General features: G+C 55.7%; 2 protein-coding genes across 2 annotated transcripts in view; one reads left to right on the top strand and one right to left on the bottom strand.

The window, feature by feature from the left end:
- Positions 1-14,786, bottom strand: part of RPL38 (ribosomal protein L38) — a 187,550-nt gene that overhangs the window by 57,055 nt on the left and 115,709 nt on the right. The window lies entirely within an intron of this gene.
- The window catches only part of SDK2 (sidekick cell adhesion molecule 2), a 58,968-nt gene continuing 57,324 nt past the window's right edge, over positions 13,143-14,786 (top strand). The window contains exon 1 of the mRNA XM_064150681.1: positions 13,143-13,288. The gene's annotated coding sequence lies outside the window, so the exon portion shown is untranslated. The remainder of the gene's footprint in view (positions 13,289-14,786) is intronic.

Genomic DNA, 14,786 nt, shown 5'->3' with positions numbered 1-14,786 from the left:
CGCCACCCAGCTGGAGTCTATCACAAGGGAAAGGTGGCACGGTGCCCAGTGTTGCAGCCATCCTATCTCAGCAGTTTTTCAGTGTTGTAAACCTCTGTTGCAGCTGGACTTCCCCTTGTCACTGCATGCATGACCCTGGCGCCATCAGGGCAGCGTATCTGGGTGGGATGGTGGCACAGAGCAGGAGCTGGGTTTGCTGAGAGGTCTGCAGGAGGAGTGATCTCTGCCGGGCACAGCCTGTGTGCCATGCTGGTGCCTGCCAGCCACAGCCACTCCTGCTCGGTACCAGAGATTTGCTGTTGTCTCAGGGCAAAATGACTGGAGTGGGAAGACTCCTTGCATAGCCAGGGAGGAGCTGCCTCTGCTCTGCCCTACCTGCCCTTGCTCTCTCCCATTTCCATTTCTCTGCCTTGCAGGAGCACAGGAGACCCCTACATGCCCTCAGTCACCTCAGGGGATGTGTTGGCTGGGGCCATGTCCTTGTCCCCCTTATCACCTCAGCTCCACATATTGCCTGTGCCCAGTGCCCACCACCTCAGTTCAGGTTGTGTCCCTCCCCATCCTCATCCCCTGAAGGAACATGTGGCACCGGGTCCATAAGTAATTGCTTCATTAAGGGCTAATTAGCACAATTAGCTGAGCAGTGCTCCTGCAAGTGCAGGCTGGCCTGTGCATGGTGAGCCAAAGCCCCTCCAGCCGCCCAGCCCATGGTGGTGGCTTCAAGCCCAGATGGATCTGAAGATGCCCATGTGTCTTGGGGGGCTTGAGCTCAGCACCATCACCTGGGGACCCTGGGCTGGGTGTGTGATTTTGGTGGCCTCTCAGAGCTGCCTCAGCCATCACTGAGAAGGTGCCAGCAGCTCCCACCACTCACCTATGGTTTGTCTTTAATTCCTCACCTGGGACCTTTCCAATATGTAGCACAAGAGCCAGAAATAGCTCCAGTCCCAGGGACTCCAGAGGTCCTGAGGAGCTCCTCTCTGGCACCTAGCAGCACCAGGAGTTCCACTGGCTCTGGAGGGACCTCACAGACCAGAAACCACAGTGATGGAGGTGTTCAAGGCCAGGTTGGACAAGGCCCTCAGCAACCTGGTCTGGCAGAAGGTGCCAAATGGGGCTGCCCCTCCCTGCTGCCACCTGCTGCTGTGGGGACATGGGGTACAGCAGGCTCAAAGGCAGCATGTCCCCACCTGTCCTCTGACATGTGGGCAGAGGAGTGGTGGAGGATCACAGGATGCGAGGGGTTGGAAGGGACCCAAAGAGGTCATTGAGTCCAACCCCCCTGCCAGAGCAGGAGCATACAATCTAGCTCAGGGCACACAGGAACACATCCAGACAGCCCTTGAAAGTCTCCAGAGAAGGAGACTCCACAACCTCTCTGGGGAGCCTGTGCCAGTGCTCTGGGACCCTTACAGTAAAGAAGTTCCCCCTTGTGTTGAGGTGGAACCTCGTGTGCTGCAGCTTCCATCCATTGCTCCTTGTCCTATCCCAGGGAGCAGGTGAGCAGAGCCTGCCCCCCTCTCCCCCACCCGGACCCTCAGCCCTCAGATATTTATAAACATTTATTAAATCACAGAATCAGTCAGGGTTGGAAGGGACCACAAGGATCATCCAGTTCTAACCCCCCTGCCATGCCCAGGGACACCCTACCCTAGAGCAGGCTGCCTACAGCCTCATCCAGCCTGGCCTTAAACTCCTCCAGCCATGGGGCCTCAACCACCTCCCTGGGCAACCCATTCCAGCCTCTCATCACTCTCCTGCTCAACAACTTCCTCCTCATGTCCAGTCTGACTCTCTCCACCTCCATCTTTGCTCCATTCCCCCCAGTCCTGTCACTCCCTGAATAAAATCCCCTCTCACTCTTCTCTTCCCCAGACTAAGCAGCCCCAGGTCCCTCAGCCTCTCCCCATCAGGCAGTGCTCCAGTCCCCTCATCATCCTCACAGCTCTCCGTGAGACTATCTCCAGCAGATCCCTGTCCCTCTCAAAACTGGGGACCCCAAAACTGAAGGCAGTACTGAAGATGGGGTCACACCAGGGCAGAGCAAAGGGATGCACAGAGTTTCCATCCTCCACCATCACCCTGCTGGCAGCACCGTCCTGGTGCCACCGTGAGAGCAGGAAGCGCTGGGCACAGCTGGGTCCCGTGCCAGCGGTCGTGCCCAGCCCTGCTGCCGTCGCCGCTGCCCGAGCCGCAGCCACGCTCATGAATAAATGAAGTGTGAGCAGAGCGTCTGCATAATGGCACGATGACAAATGTGTGCCGAAACCAGAGGGAGAAGGGAACGATTTGAGGAATTCAATTATTTAACAGAAGCTTGTTCCTGGGAGGCGCTGGGGAGCCTGTGCCAGCGCAGCCCCCGCCGCTGGGGCGGGCAGGCGTGGGGCCGGCCCGGGGTGCCCCGCGGGAGTGCAGCTGAACGGGGGCTGAGATCCACGGCAAGGGACAGGTCTGCAGCAGCTGGTGGCTGGGGAAAGGTGGGCAGCGTGGGCAGTGAGGGCAGCGCAGGCACACGGCTGGGGAGTGTGTCAGGGAGCCGAAGGGATTCATTCACACCTCGCCTAGGCTGGCAGCACCCTGCTAGGGAGGTGCAAATGGACTCAGCAGGAGCTTGCGGCCCTGCCAAGCCCCCTTGTGCTCGGCTGAATGGCTCACGGCTGGATGTGGTGTGGGGGCCTCATCCTGCTTGGCTGGCAGCCGTGGTGCAGGATGGCAGAACCGGCCAGGGTGGTGCTGGAGTTTGATGTCACATGAGTCAGGAGCAGCCACCACTGCAGAAAACGTGCATTTGACATTGATTTAGGTCAGTTCCACTGTCCCCAGCACCCACAGACGTGTGTCCTTCCTGCCTGCCAATGGACCCATCTGTGTGGCACAGAGGACAAGGGACACCGATTGCCTGTCCTTGTCATCTCTACTTGGTTCACCTCCATGGGCAGCAGCAAGCTGGGGGCTCACACGGATCCATTCCTCCCGTTAGGGGTCGCGGGGACCTCCATCTCCATCCTGTACTGTAAGCAGCGCTGCCTCCCCAACCCCTGGGACCATGTCGAGTGGATGCCAGGGGCCAAGCCCAGCACGGTGGATCAGTGCACATCATCCCCACCACCACGCAGCCAGCGGCGACAAGCTCTGGCAGGGGACACGAGCATGCAAAGGCTGGCAGGGGCTGAGGGCTCCGGCAGCCAGCTCTCCGCGCACGCCCGGCTGCTCGCCGCGCTGCCTGGGGACCTCTCGCTCTCAGCTTGCATATGCTGCGAGGAGAGGAGCTGCCGTCCCTCCAGCCTCCTTTGGCTGCCAGCCCGGCAGCGCCCGGGCTTGGGCAGAGCCTCCAGTCGGGATGTTCAGGTCTGGCATAGCTCGCAATCCCTCTTCTCTGTGGTGTGGGAGCAGACCTGCCCTGAGCCCCGCTGGGATGCTGACATCCTCTGCTTGTACATTTCATCAATACAAGGGTTGTTAAACCCTGGAACGGGCTGCCCAGGGCAGTGGTGGAGTCCTCATTCCTGGAGGGGCTTAAAAGCTGTGTGGATGGGATGCTGAGGAACGTGGTTTAGTGGTGACCTGGCAGTTCTGAGTTAACTGTTGGACTTGATGATCTTAAAGTTTTTTTTCCAGCCAGAATAACTCTGTGATTCTGAAAAGGCAAACATGAGCATGATGCGAACAAGCTGAACAGCATCCACCATGGAAATCTGGTAGGGCAGAGCATCCCTCCCTGTCTGGCTCTGTTGTGAGAGCCACTGGCCCATCCCAGCACATCAGAGGACTCTGATGAGAGTTTAATTACAGCCTCATGCCAGAGCAGCCCTTAGCTGTCATGGCCACAGAGCTCCCAGTGCCACTGCCCCAGCCCTGCCAGTTGCTCTCAGCAATTCCAAGCTCTTGGCGTCGATGGCAGCCAGAAGGAGGCAGCTGCTTGCCAGGGAGGCAGGGCCTGGCACTGGGCACTCGTGCCGCAGCCTGTGCCAAGCTGAGGAGCCGCAGTGGTGAACAAGCCCTGGCTAATCTGCTGGGCCATTCTCCACAGGGCTTTACAGACGCCAGCATTTGCTGAGCGGAACGTGGAGCTTTCTGCCGCGCGCTCTGAACAAGCAGGATTAGTTCCAGGGTGTGGGTTTCTGGGGAGCCCAAAGTGCTCTGTGGATTAGGTGCCACCTTGGAGCCTCCATCTCCCCCTCCCTAGGGTTCCACGCAGAGCTGCAGCCAGTGCGTGGCTGTTTGGAGAGGAGAAAAATCGCAGCATCAATCAGAGCAGGGAGCGAGAGCAGAGCTGGGTGATTTAGGTGACTGGTCACTGCCGTAACTGATGATGAGCTACGAGTCAGGGAGAGTGAAATAAGGCAGCGACAGAGGCTGCTGGCGTCTGTTTGCACAAATGACTTTATCCACAAAGGGGATCTGGCACCCGGGAAAGCGATAAATTGCCCTCCCCACCAGGGCCACGAGCTGGGCTGAGATGGCTTTTGAAGGAAGGCAGTGGCTCAGCTGTGAGTTACTGGCTGAGGAGCACCCATGCCAGTTGGTGTGGGACTCCAGCCATGCCAGGTGTCCAGTATGGGATCCCAGGGACGCCTGGCCTTCAGTACAGGATCCCAGATCTCTGATGTGTGGTCCTGAGGGCAGCAGATTTTCATCATGGGATGCTAGGGATGCCAGGTCTCCAATGTAGGACCCCAGAGATGCCAAATCTCCAGCATGGCATTCTAAGGCTGCAAGGTATCCAGTATGGGATTTCAGGGATGCCAGCTCTCCAGTGTAGAACCTCGGGGATACCAAATCTCCAGCACAGACTGCAATGGGGAGAATGGCTGCAATCAAGATGTACAGAGGATCCTGTGGTTGCCAGTTCCCTCCACTCCCACACCAGTGTCGTGTCGTGACATCTTTTAGGTGCACCATGCAGTCCTTCCTCTTCCCCACCCCAGCCCCTCCATCTTCTTTAGCTCTCATTTACAGACAGGCTGCAGCTGAAGACAAGGAAGGAGGAAGAGAAGACAGCAGAGCTGGGTGTTTCATTCCTGCACACCTCTTCCTGCATGCCAGATGGGCAGGGGGAAATCATCCGTGACTGTTTATCCAGAAGCCATTCTGCAATGTGATGCAGCAGAATCACCTTTTCCTGGTGGTCTCAGCTGCAGGGTAGGGGGATAGGGATGGGGATGGGGGGGGGGGGGGCCAGGAGCGGGGTTACCCCGCTCCTGGCCCCCCCCCCCCCATCCCCATCCCTATCCCCCTACCCTGCAGCTGGCCCTGTGTGCTGATGCTCACATCGCAAGCCCAGCAAACAATTTGCTCAGAGATGATGTACAAGCTGCTTGCTCATCTAAGCTGGGGGCTGAGCTATCTCCACAGAGAGTAGTGCTGACTGGGGGGGGGGGGGGGGGGGAGTGTGGTGGGGTGTTCCTTGCAGGCTCACTGGATCAGGATACTCCTGTGTGTACCTGGCACTTTGAGACGTGGTTTAATGGCCGCGATTGGACTTGATGATCTTAGAGATCACTTCTAAGCAAAGCAGTTCTGTGATTTGCAGGATGCAGAAGGAAAGTTTTGTGCTGAAAGGGTCTTTCATTACTTTTGTTTTCATTAAATGAGACCAGCCTCACAAATCAAGGCCTAACCATGCACCCCCCTCCCCCCCCCCCCCCCCCCCCCCCCCCCCACTGTTTAGAAAGGCATACAGTGACAGGTTGAGGAGTGATAGTTTGAAACTGGAGCAGGGTAGATTTAGGTTGGACATAAGGAAGAACTTCTGTACAAAGAGAGTGGTAAAATACTGGAACAGGTTGCTCAGAGGTGTGGCTTGTTCAGCCTTGAGAAGAGAAGCCAAGGGGGACACCTTATGACTATGCACCAGTACATACTGTGTGGCTGTCAGGAGGGTGGAGACTCCCTTTTGCCAGCGAAGCCACATGGAAATGACAAGAGGTGATGAGCACAAGTTTCTGCTGGGGAAATTCCCATTGGAATCCAAAAGAACATTTTTCACCATGAGAACAGCCAGACATTGGAATCATCTCCCAGGTCAAGTAGTGGATTCCCCTACACTCAGCAATTTTAACACTCAGGGTGCTAGGCCATCTCATTTCAGGTAGGCTATCACCTAGAAATGCTGGATCAGATGGCTCTTGGGGTATCCTCCAACCTGGCATTCTGTGCTTCTGTGGTTGAGGCTCTATCCCTGGAGACATGCAAGATCAGACTTGTGGTGTCCCTGGGCAGCCGGATCTAGTTGGAAGCATCCCTGCTCAGCCAGGCCAACCTAGCACCCAGCCCTAGCCGAGCAATCAGACCATGGCACTAAGTGCCTCATCCAGGCTTTGCTTCAACACCTCCAGACACGGTGACTCCACCACCTCCCTGGGCAGCCCATTCCAATGCCAATCACTCTCTCTGCCAACAACTTCCTACCAACATCCAGCCTAGACCTCCCCTGGCACAACTTGAGACTGTGTCCCCTTGTTCTGTTGCTGCTTGCCTGGCAGAAGAGACCAACCCCACCTGGCTACAGCCTCCCTTCAAGTAGTTGTAGACAGCAATGAGGTCTGCCCTGAACCTCCTCTTCTGCAGGCTGCACACCCCCAGCTCCCTCATCCTTTCCTCACAGGGCTGTGCTCCAGGCCCTTCATCATGCTCAGTACCCTTCTCTGGACACCTTCCAGTATCTCAACATCTCTCTTGAACTGAGGGGGTCCTTTCTAACCTGATGCAATCTGTGAACCATCCATCCCTTGCTGTGGGTAATGGCAGGTGAGCAGACCCCTGGATCCTTGTCTCTCCCTTGTGCAACAGGTGTGTGTCTGGAGCCACTCTGTGCACGTGTGTCGAGCTCTGCCCTGCACGTGGCTGCGCATCAGCGTCTCTGCTGTGTGTGTGCTGGCTCCTGCTGTATATATGGGTGTGCAGAGCTTTATGACAACTGAAATGGGAAAGACAATTGGATGTCAAAACCTATCCGAGGAGCCCATCCATACCCACAGACTTTTATGGGATTCCCACTGATTGATTCAGGCCCCATAAAACTTCCCTCAGCAGCTCCCACCTCTCCCAGCTGGCTCTGCCTCTGCTCAATAGGGGCGTGATTGACTCCTCTGCTTGCAGCAGGATCCTATCCAGCGTCCCTGCATGTGCAGCTTCTTCCCAGCTCCCTGCTAGAGCTGCTCCAGATAACGGATGCAGAGCATGTGCCACTGTGCCATCCATCACGTGGCAGAGCACAGCTGGGCCAGGGGCCACAGATGCATCTTGCACTTATCCTTTCCTTCCCGAGTCACAGATTGCATCAAATTGGAAGGAACTCTCAAGGCTCATCTTGCCCAACACCCCTGCAGCCAGCAGGGACACCTCCAACTATATCAGGTTGCTCAGGGCCACAATGAGTCTGATCCTGAATGTCTCCAGGGAGAGGGCTTCAACCACATCCCTGGGTAACCTGTTCCAGTATTTCACCACTCTCATTGGGCAGAACTTCCTCCTGATGTCCAGCCTAAATCTACTCTGCTACAGTTTCAAACCATTGCCCCCTTTCCTATCACCTCTGCAAGTCCTCTCCTTGCAGAGGTGAACTTTGTGCTCCATGGATGGTCTTCAAGTGAGATCCCTCTGTGCTATGGGTCTGTTCGGGGCAGGAGCCAGGCTGCTGCAGGCTGTTCACAGCAGGACAATCCATCTCAGCTCCAGTGCCACATGGCACAGCTCCCTGTGCCAAGCAGCGAGGATGCTACTGCACTGGAGGGTCAATGTGGGGTGGCACAGGGCAGTGACAGGGCTGGTGGCATGTACCACAGGGATGAAAATGTCTTGTCTGCAGTTCATCAGTGTTAATCACCATGTGCCATGGGAGCTGCCTGCAGAGGAAGACGTAAATCTGTGTGTTGGAACAGTTCATGACCACCAAACCTGAGTGGGTCTGTGGGTGCTGGGAAGGACAGCATTACCAGCTAGGAATGGGACAGGCACGTGGGGCTCTGTGTCCACAGTGCCTGTGGCATGGCTGGCCCTGCTTTTAGAAAGTCCTGGGGGCTGTGTGCCCTGTCAGGGGCAGGTTGTGAGAGTCAGCCAAGACTCTTACATACAAGCCATGCCCACTAACAGCCAGGACTAACCTGCCTCCTGTACCAGACAGCAATGGCACAGAGCAGACAGGATCAGTGTTTATCCTCAGGGGAAACGTGGTGGAGGGGCAGGTGTGGGTCACCATGTGTCACCAGGAATCAGAATCGTAACAGTTTTGCTTAGAAGAGACCTTTCAGATCATCAAGCCCAGCCATTAACCCAGCACTGCCAGGTCACCACTAAAACATGTCCCTCAGCAGCGCCTCTACATGGCTTTGGAACTCCTCCAGGGATGCAGACTCCACCACTGCCCTGGGCAGCCTGTGCCAAGGCTGGAGAACCCTTGAGAGGGAGGTATTTTTCCTCACATCCAAACTAAACCTGCCCTGACACGATCTGATGCTGCTTCCTCTAGTCCTATCGTACCATGCTTGGGCAGATCATGTGGAGATGGATGCAGAGATCAGCAAGCCTGTGGGACTCATCCAGTGGGTGCTGGTCCTGCACCCTTTGCACTGCCCTGGCCCCATGTGTGTGCTGGAGAGAGCCTATCCTGGAGGAAGGTGATGGGAGGACCTTCCCCATCATCCCTGGAGCTGCTGGCACTTGTCGAAGCGACTCAGCCGGCAGCTGCCTGCCAGTTCTCTCCTTTCCATGGCTGAGCAGGCTGACCTTTCCCAGGGCTTCCCAGCTCAGCCCCCAGCCACTGCTTCTTCTGGCTTTGGCATGGGTGGGAGGTCAGGGGGACTGCAGATGAGCAGCCTCAGCCCTTCCCGACACTCTGTTCCTTTTCCAGCCTTCTCCTCCCCAGCACTCATCCAGCACCTATTAATATTTATACCTCTGGGTGTGTGGTGAGAACTTGGACACAATCAGGACACTAAAATTATGACACAGGGACAGACAGTGAGCTGCTGGCAGCGTGTCCAACATACCTGTGATACCAGGCAGTGGTGGTGGCAGATGAAGGCGACAGGCAGTGTTTGAGCCTGCTGATCACTGGAGAGGAGGAAGGGCACTCCCAGGACTTAGAATCATAGACTAGAACCATAGAATCATAGAATAGAATCATAGAATCAGCCAGGTTGGAAGAGACCTCCAAGATCATCCAGTCCAACCTAGCACCCAGCCCTATCCAGTCAACTAGACTGTAGCGCTAAGTGCCTCATCCAGGCTTTTCTTGATCAACTCCAGGTACAGTGACTCCACCACCTCTCTGGGCAGCAGATTTGGTCAAAAAAGGCAAGGTGCAGCCTAGCTACCATGCTTCTGGCTTCCTAGAGAAGGAGAGGGAAGTTACCCGCTGCCCTCAACGGGAGCACAGCTGCTCTTCTGTCACTGGGCTGCAATTTCATTGCCGTTGTCTTGCTGTCGAATTGACATTGTGTGGCCATTGCACTGCTGCTGGCACTGCTGTGACATCACTGGAACACCTCCATCGCATTACCCTGTTACTGCCACCACACCGATGGATGTCACATCCAGTGCAACCCTGGCTTGCTTGGGACTCCCCTCAAGCCTTTCTCCAAGGGCTGAATCATAGAATTAACCAGGTTGGAAGAGACCTCCAAGATCATCCAGTCCAACCTAGCACCCAGCCCTAGCCAGTCAACCAGACCATGGCACTAAGTGCCTCAGCCAGTCTTTTCTTGAACACCCCCAGGGATGATGCCTCCACCACCTCCCTGGGCAGCCCATTCCAATGCCAATCATTCTCCCTGGGAAGAACTTCCTCCTAACATCCAGCCTATACTTTCCCCAGCACAACTTGAGACTGTGTCCCCTCTTCTATTGCTGGTTGCCTGGGAGAAGAGACCAACCCCCACCTGTCTACAGCCTCCCTTCAGGTAGTTGTAGACAGCAATGAGGTCACCCCTGAGCCTCCTCATCTCCAGGCTAAACAACCCCACCTCCCTCAGCCTCTCCTCACAGGGTTTGTGTTGCAGGCCCCCTTGAAGACCACAACCTCTCTCACTCTGGTGGTTTTTCCTTGTTGCAGCAAATCTGAGCTCAGGGACCAGGTCTGGGCTGGGCTCCTCCAACTTCAATCCGCGCGTTGAGTTCTGAAAGCCGAGGGGCTGCCAAATTTGCTTCTCTGCTGCTAGCACAGCATGTCCCCAGTGCCACGGGAAGGGCAGGCACGCAGCAGCTCCATCACAGCAGCACACCTTGCAGGGTGAGCTGTGGTTCCCACCCCCTTTTATAAAAAGCAAGGCTCCCGTAATAAAGAATTTAATAACCTGCTGTGCCTGTGTGGATAGAAAACTCATTTGTTTAATAGGCAGCAGTTTGGCTTTGTCATGTTCATTTAGTTTTTAATGACGCACAGTTGTGCCAATATTGATTTTAGCTTATAGGGACTCAAAAAATTTACTATCTGGAATTATCTGAAATGTAGCTGTTTTATCTGGCAGGCAGGAAGATGGATGTCTCCTCGCCTCGCTCCCGGCTGGCGTGACGGCTCGAAGCTGGCTGAGAAGGGCTCCACGTCATCCCGCGCTGGTTCCACGTCTCGCCCCTGGCACGTGGCAGCAGCTGGCATGGCCGGGACAGACCTCACCCACCCGCAAGCGTGGGGAAACTGAGGCACGGGCTGGTGGTTGCCCCCCAAGTCAACCTATGATACTATTAGACCACACCTTGAGTATTGTGTTCAGTTCTGGGCTCCCCAGTTTAAAAGGGACGTTGAGATGCTTGAGCGTGTCCAGAGAAGGGCAACGAGGCTGGTGAGAGGCCTTGAGCACAGCCCTATGAGGAGAGGCTGAGGGAGCTGGGATTGGTTAGCCTGGAGAAGAGGAGGCTCAGGGGTGACCTTATTGTTGTCTACAACTACCTGAGGGGTGGTTGTGGCCAGGGGGAGGTTGCTGTCTTCTCTCAGGTGGCCAGCGCCAGAACAAGAGGACACAGCCTCAGGCTACACCAGGGGAGATTTAGGCTGGAGGTGAGGAGAAAGTTCTTCACTGAGAGAGTCTTTGGACACTGGAATGGGCTGCCCGGGGAGGTGGTGGAGTCGCCGTCCCTGGGGCACTTTAAGGCAAGGTTGGACGTGGCACTTGGTGCCATGGTCTAGCCTTGAGCTCTGTGGTGGAGGGTTGGACTTGGTGATCTGTGAGGTCTCTTCCAACCCTGATGATGCTATGTTACTATGCTATGCTATGAACCTTCGCCTGCAAGTTTGGGCTGGGAACTGGGCCGCCAAGTTGCGGTGTGTGTTTGGTGTTACTCCCTCAGGCTGTTTGGGGTGAGGAAGAAGCTGCTCTAGGGGAGGGTGCCCCTGCCCGTGGCAGGGGGGTTGGAACTAGATGGTCCTTGTGGTCCCTTCCAACCCTGACTGATTCTATGATTCTAAGAACCGTGCTGGTGGAGCAGCCCAGACCTGCCCCCATCGCCTGCTGCTGCTGCCTCTGCTTCCTTCGCTCGTTTTCCCTGAGTCAGCAGCTCTGGCGCTGCCTGTCCTCCCCCTGCACGGGGTGACAATTGGCAGCAAATCCTATCGACGGCCCCTTATCGAGTGGAATTACCCGGCAGGAACCAGCCAGAATCCATTTCCCCAGTGTCTGCCTGCTCCTCGGCTCTCCCTCTGATGATGATCGGGGTGCAGCGACCCCCAGCACTGCCCCCATCCTGACAGCTCCCGGGCAGCAGAGCCAAGGCAGCTGGAGCAGTGAACCCAACAGATCTGGGGGCTTCGGCGGTGGGAGGGGGCTGGGTAGGGACACCCCTGCCTGTGTTTCCTCACAATCCCAATCCCAACCCGACTTTTTTTTGCCCACAAACATAGGGTGATTCGCTCTGAGGTTTTGCTGCTGATAAAAGGATTGATTGAGGAGCTGCTAATTACATCTCCCTTAAAATGACCCTGGGGCTTTATGGCAACACAAGCAGAGGAGGGAATGTTTGATGCTCGGAGGGGACAGGCTCTGGGAGCCCTGAAGAGCTCCGCATCTCTCTCCCTCGGTCCTCACTTGTACCCACTCCCCTTTGCTGCCTGCTGCAGCACTGCCAGGCGTCGGCTATCACCGGAGCAGCCTGTGCTGGCTGTGATTCATTATGTAAGTCTGTAAATACATTATTTACAATTTCCCCTATTATTATCCATTATTTATCACCTAATTCTGTAGGGCTGGAAATCAGTGCAGCACCTGAAGCACCCTGTGCTGGCAAACTGCCTGTTGGATGATGGAGAGCACTGGTGATGTGCCAGGCTGGAGGACAGAGGCTGAGCTGAGCAGTCACAGTGACCCTGGGCTGTGTGGGACAAGGATGAGAGAGGTCATAGAACCACAGAACCATTTGAATTGTTTAGGTTGGAATAGACCTTGAAGATCATTGAGTCCAACTGTTAACCCAGCACTGCCAGGCCAACACTGAACCGTGTCCCTAAGCACCACATCTATGCAGCTTTTTAGCCCCTCCAGGGTTGGGGACTGCACCACTGACCTGGGCAGCCTGTTCCAGGGCTTGACAACCCTTTAGGGGAAGAAATTTCTCCTCATGTCCACCTAAACCTCCAAACACAACTGGAGGCTGTTTCCTCTCATTCTGTCATTTACTATTCAGGGGAAGAGACCAATCCCCACCTGGGTCCAGCCTCCTCTCAAGGAGTTGTAGAGAGCCAGAAGGTCTCCCCTCAGCCCCCTTTTCTCCAGGCTGAACAACCCCAGTTCCCTCAGCTGCTCCTCACAAGACTTGTGCTCTAAACCCTCCACCAGCTTTGGTCTCCTGCCATCCTACTTATGGCCCCAGAGAGCAGTTTGCCACCTTGGGCCATCTGTGGCTTCCTAATTATATCACATCTAGGACCAATCACTGCTGCAGCCCATCATGGTATCTTGAGAAAGGAGCCAGCAGTCCCCTGCCCTTGTTCCAGGCAGTCTTGAGCCTGCAAGCAGCAGTGGCAGCTCCTGGCAGGAATCCTACTCTGTTGCTGGAGATGGAACTTCCTCCTTTCCTCAGTGAGAGTGTGGGGCGTGGGCAAGCTGGGCGTGGGAGCTACAGTTACTCCCTGCACACACCTGGAGGTGTTTAACCTGCAGGTGGGTTAAATCCACTGGCTTCATGCAGAAGAGTTAAAAGAGCCAGAGCTGAGGAGAGGATCTGGGCATGCTGTGCTGGTGCTCAGCTTTGTGCCAGGGCAGGGAGATGATGGTGCTGAGTGAGCTGTGCTAGGAGCAGGAATCAGCTGGTGCTGTCTGTGAAGGATGACCCACAATTTGGTACCAGCTGGGAACAGGTAAGGTAGGCTTTGGGCTCTGCAGCCTTTCCGCCTTTGTGAGCTTCTGCTTGCAGGGAGTGTGTGTTGTGAGTGGTGCCTGGGGGTGCAGAGGGTCTGTGTATAACTGGGTGTGCTTCAGTATGGTGATTACAAGAAAAGAGGTGCTGGGGAGGGTGTGAGCAGATGTGAGATGTGCTCCTTGAAAGGGAGCTGGTGTCTGCTCCAGTCTTTTGCTTTTGGGTCTGGAGCCTCTGCTCTGAGCATCACGTGCTGGGGATCAGCAGTGTGTTTCTTGCAAATGCTCTGGCCAAGGGGAACCGAGTTGGGGAGGGGGGAGTGTGGTGTTGTGGTTCCAGCACCCCTAAGCCTACCCCTGGCCAGCATGTGGGGCTCAGCAGAGAGTGCCTTTAAAGCCTCAACTCTTGGAAGCATGTGATTAAGTGAGAGTCTTGGATTCAGCCCCTAGCAAACCCGGCTGGTCCCCAGCTGCTGCTCCTGAGAAATGCTCAGGAAGGTGGCCTTTAAATGTTAAGAAATCATGTTGAAATGAGCCAGAGCCTTAGTTTAAATTTTTAATCTCTTGATTTAAAAATCAGCCTTGAGGTCTGGGCTGTTGGCAGGAGGCTGGTGCTGCTGAGCTGCTGTTTCCGTGCTGGTGGTCTTGAAGTGTGGGACCTGCACCAAGCTCACCCCCCAAAGCTGAGGGTGCTGAGCAGATCCAGCCTTCCCCCGTGCCTCATTCTGGTGCCTTCCCTCGGCAGAAAAAGTGCATCTCAGCTTTGCAGAGTGGTGGAGTAGTTGATAGGTCTGAGACCCTGGTGCCATGGCTGCAGCTTTGGGCTGTTTTGTGCTTAAAATGCTTCTGCTGCCCAGCAGCCTTGAGAAAATGCTTTGGAGGAGGTTTGCCAGTGTGAAGCTCCAGCTGGGGAAGGGCCACGAGTCTGGAGCAGCAGGAATGAAACTTTCCTCCCACTGTGGGGGTCATAGACCCTTTTGCTTGGATCATCATGTGATGATCCAGCCAGCATCCCCAGTCTCCTGCCTTTTTCTTTTTTTCATGAGGAGGAGGCCCCTGCTGCAGCACAAGCAGCTCTTGCCATGCTACCCTGAGCTCCTGGCAGAGCTGGCTGCACTGCAGGAAGGCTGATAAAAGCTTTGTGCTGGAGCAAAGGCTCCTGTTCCTGCCGACTTCCCTGGTGGAGGAGGGCTGCTGCGATGAATGCTGCTCCTCCTGCTTGCTGGTGGAGGGGTGGTGTGCAGCCTGTCCCGGCGTGCTCAATTAGAGGTGGTATGGAGCAGGAGAAGGACCTTTAATATCAGCTGTTTCTGCACAGTGGTGGGTTTGGGAGTATTAAGCCCGATGGTGGTGTTTGGGGGGAATGAGGGGTGCTTGGGTTCAGTGGGGATGGGGCTAAGTTCCCCCTGTATCCCACCCTAGGGAGGGTGGAGCACTGGGCAGGGCTGCTCCTGCACTTGTTGGTGGGTGGTGCTCCTGGGGAGATGCTCATGGTGCTGC

This window comes from Pogoniulus pusillus, chromosome 11 (genome assembly GCF_015220805.1).
Source record: "Pogoniulus pusillus isolate bPogPus1 chromosome 11, bPogPus1.pri, whole genome shotgun sequence".
Classification (NCBI taxonomy): Eukaryota; Metazoa; Chordata; class Aves; order Piciformes; family Lybiidae; genus Pogoniulus; species Pogoniulus pusillus.
The sequence above is the reverse complement of the archived record's forward strand: the minus strand, read 5'-3'. Positions and strand labels throughout refer to the sequence as shown.